The sequence below is a fragment of the Phycodurus eques genome, chromosome 17, assembly GCF_024500275.1.
Source record: "Phycodurus eques isolate BA_2022a chromosome 17, UOR_Pequ_1.1, whole genome shotgun sequence".
Lineage (NCBI taxonomy): Eukaryota > Metazoa > Chordata > Actinopteri > Syngnathiformes > Syngnathidae > Phycodurus > Phycodurus eques.
Window position 1 is genome coordinate 10,433,984 of NC_084541.1, and position 19,368 is coordinate 10,453,351.

Below are 19,368 nucleotides of genomic sequence, written 5' to 3' on the forward strand. Positions count from 1 at the left end.
GTGGGGTCTGTCACATTTTTCTTTTTTTTAATTAGTTAAGATGTTTTAAAAAAATCATTATGTGTGCAACTTACAGGTTGTACTGAAATATTTTTCTCCTCCAAATGACCAATTAAGCAAAGTGATCCATTTTGGAATCGATGGATAGTGATGATTGATTTGTGCAGTGTACTTACAAATGAGTATCTTTATCATGAGGCAAATTAATCCGAGCCCCACTTTGCCTTTCAACGATCATTGATAACGTTCCCGTCGCCCGTCGCTCACGACTTGGACTGATTCACCCTCTGCCCATAAGCCCAATTTGCTCGCCACAAGAATCTATCAGTCAGTGATATTATCTGCGAGTCTCCTCCATTTGTCTTTTCTCGCACTACATCTTTGGATTTTTTTTACAGCCCACTCAGGAAATTCCTCTTGCATCTCTCAGTCACTCTTCAGTATTTTTCGGAAGGACCTCACAAATGAATCAAGTGCACTTGAAAAACCTTTGCATATAGATCATATCGCCTCCTGACAAGAAAAATGTCCGCATGGTTTCGGCGTGAGGCCTCTCTCACTGATGTGATGAATGAGACGCATTTAGCTCCGGCAAACTTTGGAGACGTGTCGCTGATATGACTTGATTGATAGTCAAGTGGCTATGAGCCGGAAAACTATTGAACAGGGAGATTCTTCTCGACAGACCTGAAGATTAAGAACAACACGGCTGCTTGAGTCAATCATCTTTCTCAGAGCTGAAAAAGGGGAGACGAAACGCGTGGATTTATGTGCACTCGGTTACACACGGTTTGCTGTAAACACAATATGTTTAGGGATTACAATCAAGATATTGGTGACAGAAATTGAATAAAATAAATGGTTTACAGTGAACCCCCCCCATACTCATACACATTTGCAAATTTACCTATTCGCTGGTTTTTGGTGAACCTGTCCTCCTTTATTTGCTGAAAAACTTGTGTACTCACTGTTTTTGTGCTCTGCGGCCAAAGCAATAAAAGTATTACAGTATTTTGACACCAACTCGTGGAATCTTGGTGTTGTTGTTAGGTTTAATTCATTGCTAATTTGTTTTTGCATCTGCGTTTGAGATGTATTGTTATGTTGACGGTCCTTGAATGCACCTTGTGCACAGTCAGAATAAAACTGAATGTTTTTGCTACCCTCCTAGTGCAGGTACTAATAGTTCGTGTAGTCTCCTTTGCCGTTACAATTTGATTTATAAAAAGAATACGACTTTTACTGTTTGTGTGAAGCGCTAGGTTGCTCATGTGATCGTGTCAGTGACGTGTGAGGTTGTATTAGTGTGATTTTTAGGCTGGTATGGTAGATAATACTATTGATGAGCCTCATGTGAAGGTGGTTTATTTGTGTTAAATAATTTTACTGAATACAGTTTTTTATGTAACGTGAGTTCATGATTGTGTACATGCTGGATGCACACAGTGTGGATCCTTTGCTGAATATTTTTTGTCTGTTGTTACAAACCACAGTTAATACATCAATCCAAACGAAATACCAGTGTGTGTTCTGAACAAATTAACTCCTGGAGACATCATATAATCTCCTTTTTTATATATTGTTCAATCATTATTATTCATATTGTGGCATCTATAAGCAATTACAAACCCCTTTCGGGGGGTGTCAAAATTACTCAGGTTTTCACTTTTCGCAGCAAATCTCAACCTAACTTGCTGGCTAGCTAGCTGGCGCAATCATCTTGAATCATATCCAAAATCACTACACTGGCATTATAAAATCATTACGATAGTTGCAATAACATAGAAAAAGAATCTCTAAATATTGTGAAAGTTGTGTTAAAAATTAGGCTTGATAAAGTTTGCTACCACAACCGTTTTGAATACTATCCAAAATCAATAGTTTCTCTCAACGGCATCTATGGTTGAATAGCCTAATAAAGGTTATTGTGCCACTTTATGCTAATTTGTCTTTGATCTTCACAAACCACAACCATATTAAATGTAATTTAAGATCAGTAAGGTTCCTTCACTAGCCTCTCGGCTCGATTATAAAATTAATGGGGTGTTGCTTTAAAATGAAGAGCTGTTGTGCAAAACACTATACATTCATTTTTTTTATTTATAGAAAAAACTATATTTACCCACACCTGCAAATGTTACAGACAATTCATTGGCTCAATCTAAACATTTTCATCTACAGTTAGTGTCTGTAAACAATAGAATGACAGGACAACTTTTTTTAAAGGTGTTTCCATTACAAAGAGAGGTTTTCATAGAGGAAAAAAATAACTACTAAAAGACTTCAACTTTTATATCCTGTACATATTTCGCTACCATTGTACTTCTATATGTATAACTGTGTATGTGATTAATTACATTAGAAAACATCAGGGATTCTCATGACTGGGAAGTGCCTACAAAAGGTTACACAATAACCATGACATAAGCGTCATATCCTTCGGTGTGGATTTTTTTCTGATAAATCCCAGTTATATTGGAGCAGGACTTCACTTAATCCTTCTTTAATGGTCTAATGTGCTGTTGCGTCATAGGAGAGAACATCTCTGGTGGGGTGGTGGTTGTTGCCTGGGAGCACGTGTTATCATATGTAGCAGATGTTAAACATTATCAGAGGTGCATCCCAATGTTAATGAAACCTGCAGGTCATAAGAAGTGCGATTAAATGCCGGTAAAGTACACAATTTCTACAAACGCTGACTTTCAAACGGGATTTTGCTGATCGAAAGTGTACTGTGAGAAACTGTTTGGTGGAAACAGGGCTTTATCATGATTAATGATGGGACAAAGGTTCTTATTTGTTTTCAAATGAATGTTCAAATTTTCATCATGTTGAATTTATGATGTTGATTCTCTGCAGGATCAATAGTATTGTCCCTTCTTGGCTAAAAATCCATGATTTCACTTTTGTTCTTTCTTTGCCTGCTAAAACTCGACTGACATGTCTGAATATTACACGTCTTTCAAATCATCCATTTCCAAAATTCATGTTCAAAAGCTCCTATAGACTTCCAATCTTCCTCCATGGTACACGTGATAGCTCTTTTGGTCTCTATAGCTTTAATGTTTTAACATTGTCTCACAAAATCCTTCCATCCATCCATCCATTTTCATCCGCTTATCGTGTTCAGGGTTGTGGGCAGCTGGAGCCTCTCTTAGCTGACTCCAGCAGAAAGGCAGGCTACACCCTGGACTCGTCCCCACTCAATCATAGGGCAAATACTGTATAAAGACTTATATTCAGTGTTGTTCATTGTTTAAAAATAAATTTATCAAGCCATTCATGATCTAATAATAAAATGAAGTCATACAAAAGGAAATTGTAGCTTATGAACAATTTGTCTGTCGAACAATTCAGAATTTAAAAAAAAATAAGAATGTTTTGACGTGTTTCTCATAATTTCTTTCTTTCTGAATTTAAAACAGTTCCAAGGTATCTTAACATCTTGTCAGAATATTCAGGAACAAAATTACAGACAACTTTTCACCTTCTGTTTTGACCCTCCCTGAAATTAGCCTGTTTGGAGGGGGCTGGCTCATGCAAACGAGCCACTGCTCACCCGGCCCTCCTACTTCCTTGCCAATGCCAAGTATGGCTTTCCTTACCATGACAACTTGGAGTGGAGCTAGCGGCTGGCTACTTGTTGAGCCCTGAGTATAAATAAGCAAGACAACATGCAACGTATTTTCACTCACGGAGGCAGCACTTCATCACAAAGCCGCTGCATTACAGAAGTCAATTGGTGTAAGGGATCCATGTATGTGGCTCATTCAACCCACTCATTGACCATTAAGTTCAATTCGAGTTTGTAATTTGGTGGTATATCAAATAAATTTTCCCCACTGAAATACATTAAAACGCCATTAATCCATTCTAGCCCTCTAAAAAAAACAACTGCAATTTTTCATTTTCATTGAAAAGCACTGTATTCTATCAAAACATAATGAAATAATAAAAGTGAATGCAAAGAAATACACCTGTTTTAAAAGGGTAATTGAGCCAAAAGACACACACACACACACACACACACGCGAGTGTGACTGCGACTCGAAAAAGTCATAAATTGGGCGCTCGTATATCAAGGTACCACTGCATTTACTTTATTGTCAGTTGCATATTAATTTACTTGGCACATTAATTTCACTTTAAATGGGTGTATTTAGCAGGTGAATTGAGATATTGTACTAAGTCTTATTGTTGATTTCCAGTTAAATGCTGCACTTCGAGACCAAACAGTCCTTGCGTCGACCTTTCATCGCCCACATCTTGTACAACAGATGTCTATCAAGCACGTCCTTGCCAAAGTCATCTCCTCTTGCCTGCCACCAGCAAACTAATGACTGTCTTGTCTGCATGGTCTCACCTCTCTCCTCATATGTCTGCACAGATCTCTATCTCCATGGGAATAAAGCCATCTTAGCATTGCATGTTTTTTAATATCCCCCCCTGACGGCCCCCTATAAATATTTATGAAAGATGTACCATTAAGATGGGCCAAAGAGGAGCGTGAGCAAACACCTCTTTGTTTAACTTCACTAATACACTTGTAGTTGGAGGCCAAATGGCAATGTGGGTAAAGAAGCAGGCATGCTCCGGCATCTTGGAGGAACGTTTCACTTCATGTTCTTTAAGCTTTCCCTGTCAAGGACACTCGAGGAGACAAACAGCGGAACATTTAAAAAGTCTCAAAAGGAATAAAGCATTCTCCTGTCTGAACAGTTGCAGGAACATGTTGAGGAATTAAACATGGGAATTTGGATGGATCGCAACTTTTAAACAGAATCATCTCACTGAGCTTTTTTTTTTTTTTTTAATATAATGGAACCTTGGTTTTCATGATTTATCTGTTCCAGAAAGTTTGACTACAACCGAATAGTACAAAAACCAAAGCAATATTTCCTGTAGGAAATAATGTAAATAAAATTAATCTGTTCCAGACACTCTAAAGTACTTTAAAAAAATACATTTTATTAACTATAGATTTACATACAACAGTGTGAAATAAATATAGACATAGATAGCACTTAACATCACTATTACCTTGAAGCAAAGCAAAGCAAATTTATTTATATAGCGCATTTCATACACACTTTAACTCAATGTGCTTTACATGATTAAAATCATTTAAAAAGAAAGAAAAAAACAGCTTATAAACATTTAAAACAAAAAGGAAAAAAAATACATATATATATTTTTTTTTTCCCAACAGGAGCAGAATTGACACCTTTCCTGAGTCAGTATTCAACCTTGTACCATTTAGCACTTTGATAAGAGCAGATTGTGTACTGTGATGAGTTCGGAACCCTGATTGAAATTTGTCAAAAAGTCCATTTAAGTTCAAGAAATTGCTGAGTTGATTAAAAATAACTTTCTCAACAATCTTGGCTGTGAAAGAGAGATTTGAGATGGGTCTATGGCTTGCTAACATGGAAGCGTCCAGCACTCTATTTTTTAGCAGAGGCTAAATGGCAGCTACTTTAAGAGCTTTAGGAAACTCGCCTGACGGAAGTGAGCAATTGATTATTTGCTGCAAATCAGCTAGCACATATTTCGCAATATCTTTGAAAAAGTCAGATGGTATTGAGTCAAGACAGTTCGTTGATGGTTTCAGCTGCTGAACTGTTTTCTCTACAGTTTTTTATTGGTCAATTGTATCAAATTCCGACATGGTAACAGAGTTTTTCCTGGGTGGCTTCAGATGTAGTGTCATTTTACCTTTTTGCTGATTTGTGCTAATATTTAACCTGATTGATTGTATTTTTCCACTAAAATAACAAGCAAATTCATTGCATTGATCTGCTTAGGAGTTGAAGACTCTTGATGGTGTACACAGCAAAGAGGGAAAGATGAGGAGCCTTTTTCCGTTTCTATTTTTCTATTGTTGTATGTTTCTATGTGCCCTGCGATTGGCTTGTGTTACGTTGATGCTGCCTGAGTGTTGTACAGTAGATCAAATTGTCAGGGTTATTGCCTTGAGTTGTTCATAAATGCGGTCTGTTGAACCCTTTCAGCACAAATTACAAAATGTTTCAGATGAACGCGCAGTGATTCTGTGAAATGAATGGCCGAGTCACACATTTTTTGGGATGAAAACTGAGCGCATGTATGAAAACAGGGATAAAATCTATGAGAAATGTTTTTTTCAAAAACCAAATCAAACAAAAACCAAGGTTCCACTGTACTTTAGGACAGTGTTTCTCAATCTTTTTTTTTTTTTTATATGATAAGAAGTAGAAGATAGCTGGGATAGGCTCCAGCACGCCTGCGACCCTTGTGAGGATAAAGCGGTACAAACAATGGATGGTTGGATGGATGTTTCATTTGAAGAAAACAGACGAAATCTATACCTGCAGAAACAATAAGAGCCAAAATATGGAACACCATGTGCCAATTTGGAGTTAGTTGAGCACCATAATTGTGATGCATGAGTTTTGAAGCAGCCATATGCTTGAATTAGTGTTAAGTCTGGCATCTGTTCTTGTTCAGATAGCTGGCATTGTGTAAACGAATTTGGGGAACGTAAACTCGAGTTTGTGCGCAATCAAGTGATAAACTAAGCACTGAGACTCAATCTGTCCCTTTTCACGGCCGAGACAACACTACAACGGTGGCATAGACAGGAATCCCTGAATGGCCACACTGTAAATATTTATTTTTATAGACTGACACAAAAAACAATTATTGACCACATAATGATCTTTAATGGGGCCTTGATTGAGTCATAAACTGACCTGCTTCATTAATTTACAATGTTTTGTGAATGGGGCTGCAGCACTAGCAGGGCAGGCACTCATGCTAACTCTGCATTGTTATTTACATTTTGTGGCATGAATACAAATTGCAAGACTGCTTATTCAACACCATCTTTTTTTTCTTTGCTTAGCCTGTGACATGTTGTAAATTCTAAACGCGGCCAAACAACTTGAAATTCCGGAATGTAGATGACCGCACTACTGGTACTGTCTGGAGCCCTGCAGTACATGTTTTTTTTTTTTTTAATTATATTATTATTTGCCAACATTTATTTTCAATGCAAAAACTACATGGCTGTTCTGTTATGTTCTGGCTCCATACAACACTAAACATTAGTCTTTTTTTTCTATTTAGTTCTGAATTCCAGTTTTACTAGACATACTGTAAATTGTAATACTGTATACCATGTGTATCATTTTTGACATCATTAAAAAATGATGGCCTCCCTCCGATATACTGCGCCATGAAAAAGTAATGGCCCCCTTCTCCAATTCTTATATTTTTGTATAGTTTCCTCATTTTAATCGTTAAGTTCATGTATAACGACCTCTTCCCACATACTGTGTTCACTATAGAAAATTTAATTTAGTTATTTAGAAAAACATTGAATATTTAATATTAATTTAATATTAATTTATCACAATTATAATGTATTAACACAAGCGTGTCCTGTCCTGTGAAATGCACAACGACTGACCAAAACTTTCTCTGTGTTATTGATGTTAAAGTTACATAAAGGCCAAGGTCAGTCAAACTATAACAACATGCCCAGAGAGAAAAGACGCGTCTCTCATTGTGATGCAACGCAATACGTGCGGCGCAATAAAGAGTTCACTAAAGTATGTATTCCACTTTATAATTCATACACTATGCTCGTAAAGCAGAATGGTGGCCTTATTTAGAGTGATGCACTCGCCGCCATTAAATACACCTCCTTCGATAAATCAAGTGGAGAGGCAAGGAGCCAAAACACAACATGCATTTTATGGCTTCTTTAAAGATATGATGAGTGACCACGATTGCGCTTCAAGGGAGAAAACTTCACTTTTGTCAACTGAGGTACTGTGAAAAATAAATAAATAAGGAGACACTGTAGAAAGTAACAGTACTGCCAGAAATGGGATATGAATGACATTGTTACAGGAATGTAAAAAAACCTTTAATGTTAGTACAACTTGACTAACTGTATGCTTCCGGCATATGCATTGCAAAAAAAAAAAGATAATTGCAAAAAACATGTGTAGACTATATCCGTCCATCCATCCATTTTCTGAGCCGCTTCTCCTCACTAGGGTCGCGGGGGTGCTGGAGCCTATCCCAGCTGTCATCGGGCAGGAGGCGGGGTACACCCTGAACTGGTTGACAGCCAATCGCAGGGCACATACAAACTAACAACCATTCGCACGCACAATCACACCTACGGGCAATTTAGAGTCTTCAATTAATGCATGTTTTTGGGATGTGGGAGGAAACCGGAATGCCCAGATAAAACCCAAGCGGGCACGGGGAGAACATGCAAACTCCACACAGGTGGGGCCAGGGATTGAACCCGGGTCCTCAGAACCATGAGGCTGACGCTCTAACCAGCCGGCCACCGTGCCGCCGGAAGACTACATGTAGTTTTCAATTGTGGAGTTATACCATAATTTCCTGATTTATTTATTCATTTATATATATATTTTTTGGCATGGCTAAAACGATGCCGAGTGACGCACTTCGGCTCAGGCCGAACTCAAGCGCCTTCATTCGCATCAGTGAACAACGGGCGCAAGCGCGATGTGTAGTTAGCTAGTTTACTTTTTTTTTTTTTTCTGTCTGACATGACAGCAAGTGTGTAGACCAGGTTTTCGCACTGGCGTGGCTGCTTTAGACCACCTCATTGTCACGGCATAGAAAAGACCCGCGATGACGCGGTGGCACTTATTCCAGCCACCGGAGGCTTTTAAGCAGATATATTTTCATGGCTCAAACATCTAGGGATGTGTAGGTAAAAGAACGATGCTATATGACATAACATCCATTTTTCCAGGTCAGAGGAAGTCGTATTTGATTGACAGTTAAGTGGGGCACGATCTCAACACATGCAGCGGACACAGTGTTTGAGAGCGGCGAGAACGGATTGATTTTTCATGATATTGAAGCCTCTTTTTTTTTAATAATTCAAATTTGCCAGGGTTATTAACCACATTCTTCTGTGTGGCGTGTCAAATTTACAAGACATTTATTCCGACTTTACAGAGACGTTAACATAAACTGATCATGAGTAATTATTTATGATGTTGCAGCGCTAGCTTGGTAGGGACTGAAAAATCTGCATTCTTATGCACTAAGATGCCACAAGATGCCGCCAAAGCAATACCTTTATATTAATAGTGTTCTGGCCCAAGTACAAAAACAGCGTCTAGGTACGTTTTTCAGCCAATAACAGAAGACAGGTGTCAAATAAAAATCAGCAAATATGCAGAGAACACTGTATTACTATTAACAAAATTATATTACTCTAAATAAATTTACAAACATGCATGAGTGTGAATATGTGAATTTTTGTATACTAATGTGTTATTTTCATATATTATTACAGTGTTAATAACTGCAGTTGTAATTGCATTATAAATTAGTTGTTGTTGTTGTTTTTTGCCATCAAAAATGTGATTGCAATCACAGCAAAAGCTCCTCACATGACAGGAATGACAATAAATGAAGATAAGAGTTGAGCTTTAAACAACAATGGAATCAAATCAAGGCCTATTCAGTCCGTTTTTACGAGCTTCCAACAACATGTTTTATTGGCCGCGCTATAATCCAGCGTGCTATCACTCCGGGACAGCTGGGCACGCCGTGTTGATTGCGCATGCTAGCACAGTGACACTCTGCTAATTCGTCTGTCAAGCGCGTTCGTTACCACACTCCAGCAAACAACGCAGACTCGCACTCAGCCGTACAACACATTACAGTAATGACAACAGCTCTTATCTTGTATAGGGTGGAGGGAAAGAGCACAAGATAATTGCGTGCGTGAGTGCGTGTGTTTTTAATAAAGAAAAATAGCACTGTATTGTATTAAAAAACATGACATAAAATGTAAATAAATAAACTGCTTCTTAAAAAAGTTTAATTACTGGACATTCGGACAAGCCAAGTCACAGCAACTGAAGTGTTGTACGTGTGCCTTTAAGGGGTGTGGCCTCCTGAATGCTGTCATGGAATGACTAGTTGTTTTTGTTCATCGGTGGCCAATTTTCTTTCACCTTGAAGAGTTTTTTTCTACCACTGTGCCGTTTAAGTTTATAAAACAGTGGTGAGGCCAGCCATGATGTACGGATTAAAGACAGTGGCACTGAAGAGACAACAGGAAGCAGAGTTGGAGGTGGCGGAAATTAAGATGTTGCGGTTCGCTCTCGGAGTGACCAGGTTGGATAAAATTAGAAATGAGCTCATCAGAGGGACAACCAAGGTTCGATGTTCTGGAGACAAAGTTAGAGAGAGCAGACTTCGATGGTTTGGACACGTCCAGAGGAGAGATAGTGAGTATATTGGTCGAAGGATGATGAGGATGGAGCTGCCAAGCAAGAGAGCTAGAGAAAGACCAAAGAGAAGGTTGGTGGATGTCGTGAGGGAAGACATGAGGCCAGTTGGTGTTCGAGAGGAGGATGCAGGAGATAGGCTTACATGGAAAAGGATGACGCGCTGTGGCGACCCCTAAAGGGACAAGCCGAAAGGGAAAGACGAAGTGCCATAAAAGATAATTTGGTGACAACAGGAAATTAGCCAATTACACTGAATTGGTCTGAAAAATTCTGTTTAATAATGTGTCACTGTTCAACTACCTATGCCAGAACAATTAAATGCGCTTCCACTAGATGGCAGAAGGTACGATTAACCTGTGTATGCACTTTTGTGACCTGATCACTGACCTTATAGCAACCTGCAACGCATTTCAGATATCCATTCGCGGTTAAGGTAGAGGAGCATTTGTGGTCAAAATAAATCAATCATGAGTTAACACTTTAACAGCCCTATTTCTTTTTTTATTTGGTGGCATGCAGTAAGACATGTTTGTTTGTCTCCCCCCCTTGGATAAATAAAGGTTGGTAAACCGTAGCTATAGAAAATGGAAACGACTTAGTTTTATAACTTGTCTGAAAATTAAGTTATGTTATGAATGTTAAAATAAGTGCTTGTGTGGTGGCGTTCTTTGCTGGTAATGAACACACTTTGCTCCAAGAATACATTAAACATCCTGGAGAAGCTCCCTGCTCACACTGTTGGACGCATTGTACGGTTCATTTTAAGAGAGGGGCTTGCAGCAAGCAGCGGGACTCCACTTTGCAGCTTATACACGAACTCCTCGAATGGCGTGTCCAACTTTGTAATATAATCACCGGCCAGTGTGGCAATGCAGTCCACAGGACGAGCCCCAGGACACTGCTGGGCATACAAGCAATTAATTACCTTAATTGCATGGTTAGCTTAATTGATTACCTTGTTATTTTTGCTAGCAGCGATACGGCTTGCACGACTTTCACCCATAGGCAGATTCAGGTATCTCGCTCAAAATGCAAATCGGGCTGCTCATTAACGTGGAATTATTAGTCCCACTTCAAAAGCTTAATTAGCTGAATGTATTGGCCATCAGCTGAACACCCCCAAACCAGCACAAAGATGACACACTGAAAAACTGAAACCACCGTGTCGTTCGTCTAAGGTGCATATTTTTTCATATTAGTTAAATTTGGAAACCGTGGTTTCCAGTTCAGAACTATTCTGTTCACTCTGACTGAAAGCAAACTACAACCTCTTTAAACCGATTCCATAGCAATAGTTTTACTGAAATAGCATTGTCACTTCAAACTAAAGGTTTTTCGTGTCACGTGACATGTGACGTCACACGAGGTCGATCCCTGTGGCAAGCGGATTTGACGTTTAAAAGTAATTTGACTAACCGGAATTAACTTTGTAGATGTCAACAATGGCTTTCTGACTATTTGTAATTACATGTTGAATAGTTAAAATTCAATAATTAAAAAGGAACATCTAGATATATTGATTTGAGGTGAATTAAGGACATCTTGAAGTTGGAAAGATGATTCAAATTGTACATTTTTCACACTGAAGTGACAGATATATACAATTCTGTTGCAGGTATCTGTAAATCACATTGTGCAGTGGTTCTCAAATATTTTTACACCAACTTAGCACCGTCACGTGCAACATGAAAACACAATACCGCAGTAGGCTTAAATATTCATCAAAGGTATGTGTAATATTTTTGTAAGCCATCACAGTTCAAACATTAAATGTAGGGCAATCATAACAATTAAAAAGATGAACTTAACAAATGATTCAATTAAAATGTATTGCACATCAATGTTAAATTGTACCTAAATAAATGTTTGAAAACAAACATTTCTAAATGATTAAATGTTACATTTTAAATTTAAATACAACTGAACTGTACTTAACAAATGTACCCTACTGGATAAAAAAAAAAAAATTTGAAGCCATTGTAACATTATTGAACGTTTAATTGAGTGATTCTTTCCCGTACCACTAGGGGGAGCATACCACCAGTGGTACTTGTGTGTTCGTGCAAAATTGTGGATAGCAAGATTGTAGTTACCGATATCAGAAATGTTCTTTTTGACTAGGCAAAACTGAATTGCAAATATCTACAACACATATCCAATCTTGCTATTAGATGTTAAAAGGGCTTGCCATAGTTTCCTTTTCTGACATCCAGCATTACATCGCAAAGAAAGTAATGAAGTCAGATTCTCAAGAAAAATACTGGTAGGATGGACACTTACTAGACTGGCTGAGTTTGTATTTTGGAAGGAATAGTAGAAAGGCAGCAAAAACAATCACTAAAGTAAGTAGGAAATTGGAAAGGGAAATTAGACAGGAATCAGTGATGGAAAGCACAGGAAATGGGGACAGCACAGAGTTTGAGTGGTTGGCACGTCTGCCTCACAGTTCGAGGTTTGCGATTTGAATCCTGGTCAGAAGGAAGAAAGGAAACAAGTAATGGAAAGGGGAAGAAATAAATTCGAAGTGATAAAAGAAGGACCGGGGAAAACAATAGCCAAATAGTCTTTGCTCTTTATAATACATTTTATTTTTACTTTGTGATAGTGTACATTTTTGACTAAGGTAAAAGTAGTACTTTGAACTAAATTATTATTAAAATTTGAGACAAACTAATACATTTAGCAATAGAAAAAAATGTGAATAATTTTCTCAAGTTGGTTCAAATGATCTTTTTTTTTATCTGTAAGACACGCGGTGGAGAGCACGAGAGCGAGTGCGAATGATGACAGCATGGCCGAGTCGCATCCATTCACAAAGCTAACGGCCATGTTGCAACACGACACGCGACCAATAACACACACGCACACACACATTGTTTTTTTTTTTTTTTTTGCAGGAGAATTTCATCCAAATAAGTTAGTTAAAACGAGACACGAGCAGAAAGAAGCACGCACGCATCCGTCAGCTCGGTGATGCCGCGGGCGTTTAGCACCGGAATGGCTGAGATTTGGCCTCAGACATCAGTCATATCAACCCTGCTCGAGGGTAGCGCACAGAGCCTGTCTCTTCTTCCGTTCCCACTCCCTCCCGTTCTCCATTATCTTTACGCCTCTTCTCTCCGTCTTCCCTGTCCGACTTGACCTCATCTCCCTCCCAGCTCGCCCCCACCCCCACACCCATCTCCATTATTTTCGCAGCATCACACTCTCCTCCGGTCTTCTTGCTGCTTTTTGTATGAGGAACGACGCTTTGTACTTTGCTGAGTGTATTAGCGCCCCTGCCAACTTTCCTGACGGTGTCTGATAGATTTGTTAGACTCGGAGAGTGAGAGGACTTGCACATAAACACTACAAAACGCCATGTGAATCTTTTTCTTCCAAAGTGCTGTTTCTAAGAACTCCCATTTTAACAACATCCACCTAATGGCACCTAATGGCAGTAGTACTTTTGTAGGTGGCACTACAGGTGTTACACTTCGACAAAAGCCCATTACCATACTCTATCATGCTCCATGGCACCATTAAATGAGCTCATTAAATACCTTTAGGATTACAAATCAAAGTAATTGCCATTTAGGATTTGCCTAATTGTACAAAACTTTAAAGATCGGAAGCATCCTTTGCAGGACTTTCCCGACACTGCACTCAGATCACGTATTACTTGTTTATCAGCCAACTCATGTGGATGATGGATGGCGACAAGTGGAGGCAGGCTGGATCTCTCTCTCACACACACACACACACACACACACACACACACACACACACATGGATATGCTTGCCACGGTTATATCTTGCTGAGACACTGCAGCCAAAATCACAATAAAGACATACTCAATATGAGGAGATAAAACTGGTGTTTCTGAATTAAGTCTTCAAGGAAATCAAGAAAACAATGTCAACATGAGAAAATGACGTTTTGATTGTGCTCTTGGAGACAATTGCAGAGATTAGAGGATGGATGGATTGATGGGTGTGGGGACAGGTATGGGGGGGACGTAAAGATAGGTGGGTGGGTGAATGACGGGATCAATTTACACTAAATGTCATTCACGCTTGCCCCGTGATGGACTAGTAGCCAGTCAGCAAGGTAACCCTGAAAAGGATCAGATGTGTAGATTGGGTAAGTGGATGATTCTGGATAGTTTTGATCATCCCAAATTTCTTAGTAATCCATTCTAGTTTGAGTGAAGTGTGTCAAGGTATTAGGGTTGGGAGTTAGGAGTTAGAGATTCGATATAGGTCCTTGGGATAGCAAGTTTGGAGGTCAGGGATTAGGCACTAACATGCATCCATTTTCTATAGCGTGGGTAGCTGGAGCCTATCCCAGCTGACTCAATTGCAGGGCCCTAACACTAACCACAAATCCATACAATAACTCTACCCCTTGCAATATAAAGTTAAAGTATAAAATCCTTTGCATAGGTCAGAGTGACATTTCCTACAGAGTCCTTTTTGCATATTATCCAATTCTAGTAATTTTAAAGCGGGTTGAACAGAAAACCCCTTGGGCTCAGGAACGGAGTCTCCATCTTATATAAAACACTGTGGCCATTTTGATTGGTCAGTAAATCAAATTTTGCTCGGGGGGGGTCTCACAGCCTATAATATGATAAATATAGTACTTATACAATAGGTGGGCATGCCAACGGGTTTCTTTAAATTTGCAGACTGGGAGTGTGAGATAAATTTTTTAGCGCTTTAATTGTTACTTCAGCAACATGCATTTTCAAACAAGCCAAGATGTTGCCCCGTACACACTCCTGAAGAATACAAGCACGCAAGCTAAAATATTCAGACATGTTTGTCCTGGTTGCATCGCAATGGATTTGGTCATGCTCTGATTCCTCTTATACAGGGCTGGTCTGCTGTGCTCTTATCTCCATGTGGACTAGACTGCACTGCCACAAAAGCGGAAAAACATTTTCGATGATAAACCTACTGGACTATAAAGTAATGTAGAGATACACAATGTAAAACTCCAATCCTGAAAAACACCTTTCGAATTGTCTTCTCATTGATACTCATTGTTCTAGGACAGTGTTGCCAACCTTATTGAATCAAGGCCCGTATTTTACATAAAATTTAAATAAAATCTCACTGCACACCGCCAGAAAAAAATCGTCACATAATGTATTTGGGTATTTCAGAATCGGAGGACAATTTAGGCACCACCATTTTTGAAAAAACAGCGCATTTATTTTATATTTTTTGTCACTTTCCCAAGGACAAAAAAGGTAATAAAGCATTATATAATTTGATTCGTCCAGCTCAACCATCAACAGTAGACTTTTTATGAGATATTTTATCTTTCATGCGCTGTGTTTGGCACAACCCTGTGACAGATACCCGAAGCACCTGAAAAACATGTTGAAAGTAAAACTTTTACAATTAAAGAAAGAAGGCTAATTTGGTTTTATAACCATTTCATTTTAGTATTATACTCTAATTACAGTAGCAGGTTTGCAAATCAGTGCTAATGTTAGAGTTTTTGAGTAGATGTGAGCTGTGTTAGCTGCTATGCTAACTGGTCAAGATAGAACAAACTTGGACTTGGGAGATTTTGTTATGGTCCAATGAAACCAACGTTGAACCCTTGGCCATAATTCCAAAAAGTAAACACAACATTGATGACCAAAAGAACACCTTTCCTACACAGTGAAGCATGATGCTTTGGAGGTGTTTTTCCTTCATCCAGAACAAGGGCTGTAGAAATGGAATTTTGAACAGTTTGAAATAGCTGTCAGTGTTTGCACAAAACGTTCAGATTTCTACGAGAAAGCAAAAAAAAATAAAAATAATTACAGGTAAGTCCTAGTATCCATTCACTCTCTTTAATCGTCATGAAAACTCCACACAGGAGCCCGGCTTTGGAGCGCCGACCTCAGAACTGTGAGGCGGAATTCCTAACTGGTCTTCGGCCGTGTCGCCTTGAAAAGCCTACTAGAACATCTGAAAGTTATTCGGGTGAAATCAGAGGCACTGAAAGATGGCATGTGTGTGCTGACTCCCATTAAACTTGGTTTTGAATGTTATCAAGGTCATCAAAAATCGATGAAATCAAATCCATCAATTAATCAGATGATATCATTGAGATTAAAACCTCTTTTACAAGAGCAAGCTGGTCAAGCAAGGCAGCCAAAAGACAGAGTTACAACACATTCCAAGAGGAAAAACAACATTCACAACAGGTTCAGCAAGTTATGAGACACAGTTGCACCATCCGAAAGAGCTGCTTTTATAATCTTTGAGAATGGTTTTAAATTCTCCAAGCCTAACTAGCAATTGGAGGTCTTTTTGCATGCATGGAGAGTAAATCACCAGAATCCATTAGAAGGAGGAAAGTGGTCGTGATAAAGTGATTCCTAACCTGTCTCAATTTACTCATAAATTTAGTGTGAAAACTGGGTCGTTTTTTTTTTTACTTGAACACTAAGCTATCGTTCTGTTAAATCAATGGCAAGTGGTGGATGCACAAGTCAATTTCCACCTAGTGGAAGCGCATTTAATTGTTGGTGTCGATAGATGAACAAAGATGCATTATTTGTAGTAAATAATAATTTTTGACCACTTAAATGAAATTGGATCATTTCCCTCAGCACACCCGATGAGCTTTCGAGGCACATTAGTTGTGAGTCACTGTTCTAGGACAAAGTGAGCATGCATCCTTCACGGAGTTGCTATTATTCATGAGCTACACAATTAAACAGAGCATCTTCACTTCCTGTGGTATTGAATCACAGCCAGTCTTCACCTTGCCCACTGTTTGCCACTATAACATGTCAGTGCTGACAGAAAACACATAAAAGGCCCGTAAGAGTAATAACAGTAGATTTCAAGTTTAGCAGAGCAGGCAATGATATTACAGCTTGCTTCTGCACGAGCCAAAACAGCTCAGTAATCTTTATTTACTACATTTGTAATATGCAAACAACAACTAATAACATTGATTGTACAGGTGAGAAACAGTGCTGATAGATTTGCAATGATTTATTTATATAGTCCGTTTGGCTTGGGATGAATGCACCAGATAAATTCCTTGGATTACATTCAGAATGTGATATTGATTGTGCACAGTGTGTAAAATTACACAGATGCAATAACGTGTGAGCGAGGAGGCGCTCAGTGAGAGCTCAACGAGGTGAGGGAGAGTGGACAAGAGAGGCAAATAAAGTGAGTGGGTGGGATCTATGTCAATAGAAAAGATATGGAAAGGGTCATTCTGGATAGAAATATATTTCTTTGTACACACACACACACACACACAAACACATATACACACAAGGGTCAGGTTGACCTCGATCTGAGCCAGCTTGGCCAATTATAAAGCGACAAAGACACGAATCAGATCGCAGGGTGATTGGAGGCTCAATGGCCGCTAATTGGCAGTAGAGCATAAATACAGTACTTTAGTTAATAGAGATAGTGCTTCTTTTGTATGGCAATTACATTAAATCTCCTTTGCCTCCCCATGAATGAAAAAGAAAATGATGGTGACCTTATATCAGATGTATTCATGTTTAAAAATGTGGAAACGCTTTGCAATTTGCTATTTTATAAACCTTGTTTACATAAAAATCAACCCAATCAGATCCCAGCTGAGTCTGGGCAAAAGGTAGACTACACACTGGTCTGGTCAACAGTAAATCACAAAGCAAAGCAAAGCAATCAAAGCAAATGTATTTATATAGCGCATTTCATACACAAGGTAACTCAATGTCCTTTACATGATTAAAAGCATTTAAAAACAAAGAAAATAAACAGCTTATAAACATTTAAAACAAAGAGAAAAAAACTGAGAGAAAAAAAAAATATTTTTCTCTCGGAGTTCCTAAAGGCTCTGGATGTTGTGGGGTTGTCCTGGTTGACATGCTTCTGCAACATTGCGTGGACATCAGGGACAGTGCCTCTGGATTGGCAGTCTGGGGTGGTGGTCCCCCTTTTTAAGAAAGGGGACCGGAGGGTGTTTTCCAACTACAGGGGGATCACACCCTGGTAAGGTCTATTCAGGTGTGCTGGAGAGGAGTGTCTGTCGGGAAGTGGAATCTCGGATTCAGGAGGAGCAGTGTGGTTTTCGTCCTGGCCGTGGAACAGTGGACCAGCTCTACACCCTCGGCAGGGTCCTTCGAGGGTGCATGGGAGTTCGCCCAACCAGTCTACATGTGTTTTGTGGACTTGGAGAAGGCGTTCGACCGTGTCCCTCGAGGAGTCCTGTGGGGGGTGCTTCAGGAGTATGGGGTACCGGACCCCCTGATACAGGCTGTTCGGTCCCTGTACAACCGGTGTCAGAGTTTGGTCCGCATTGCCGGCAGTAAGTTGGACTCGTTTCCGGTGAGGGTTGGACTCAGTCAAGGCTGCTCTTTGTCACCGATTCTGTTCATAACTTTTATGGACAGAATATCTCGGCGCAGCTGAGGCGTAGAGGGGGTCCGGTTTGGTGGCCTCAGTATTGCATCTCTGTTTTTTGCAGATGATGTGGTTCTGTTAGCTTCATCAAGCTGTGATCTCCAACTCTCACTGGAGCGGTTCGCAGCCGAGTGTGAAGGGGCTGGGATGAGAATCAGCACCTCCAAATCTGAGACCATGGTCCTCAGTCGGAAAAGGGTGGCGTGCCCTCTTCAGGTCGGGAATGAGATCCTGCCCAAGTGGAGGAGTTCAATTATCTTGGGGTCTTGTTCACGAGTGAGGGAAGAATGGAATGAGAGATCGACAGGCAGATCGGTGCAGCGTCTGCAGTGATGTGGACTTTGTATCAGTGGTAAAGAAGGAGCTAAGCCGATAGGCGAAGCTCTCGATTTACCGGTCGATCTATGTTCCTACCCTCACCTATGGTCACGAGCTGTGGGTCGTGACCGAAAGAACAAGATCCCGGATACAAGCGGCCGAAATGAGTTTCCAGCGCAGGGTGTCCAGGCTCTCCCTTAGAGATAGGGTAAGAAGCTCAGTCATCCGGGAGGATCTCAGAGTAGAGCCGCTGCTCTTCCACATTGAGAGGAGCCAGATGAGGTTGCTGGGGCATCTGATTCGGACGCCTCCCGGACGCCTCCCTGCTGAGGTGTTCCGGGCACGTCCCACCGGGAGGAGACCC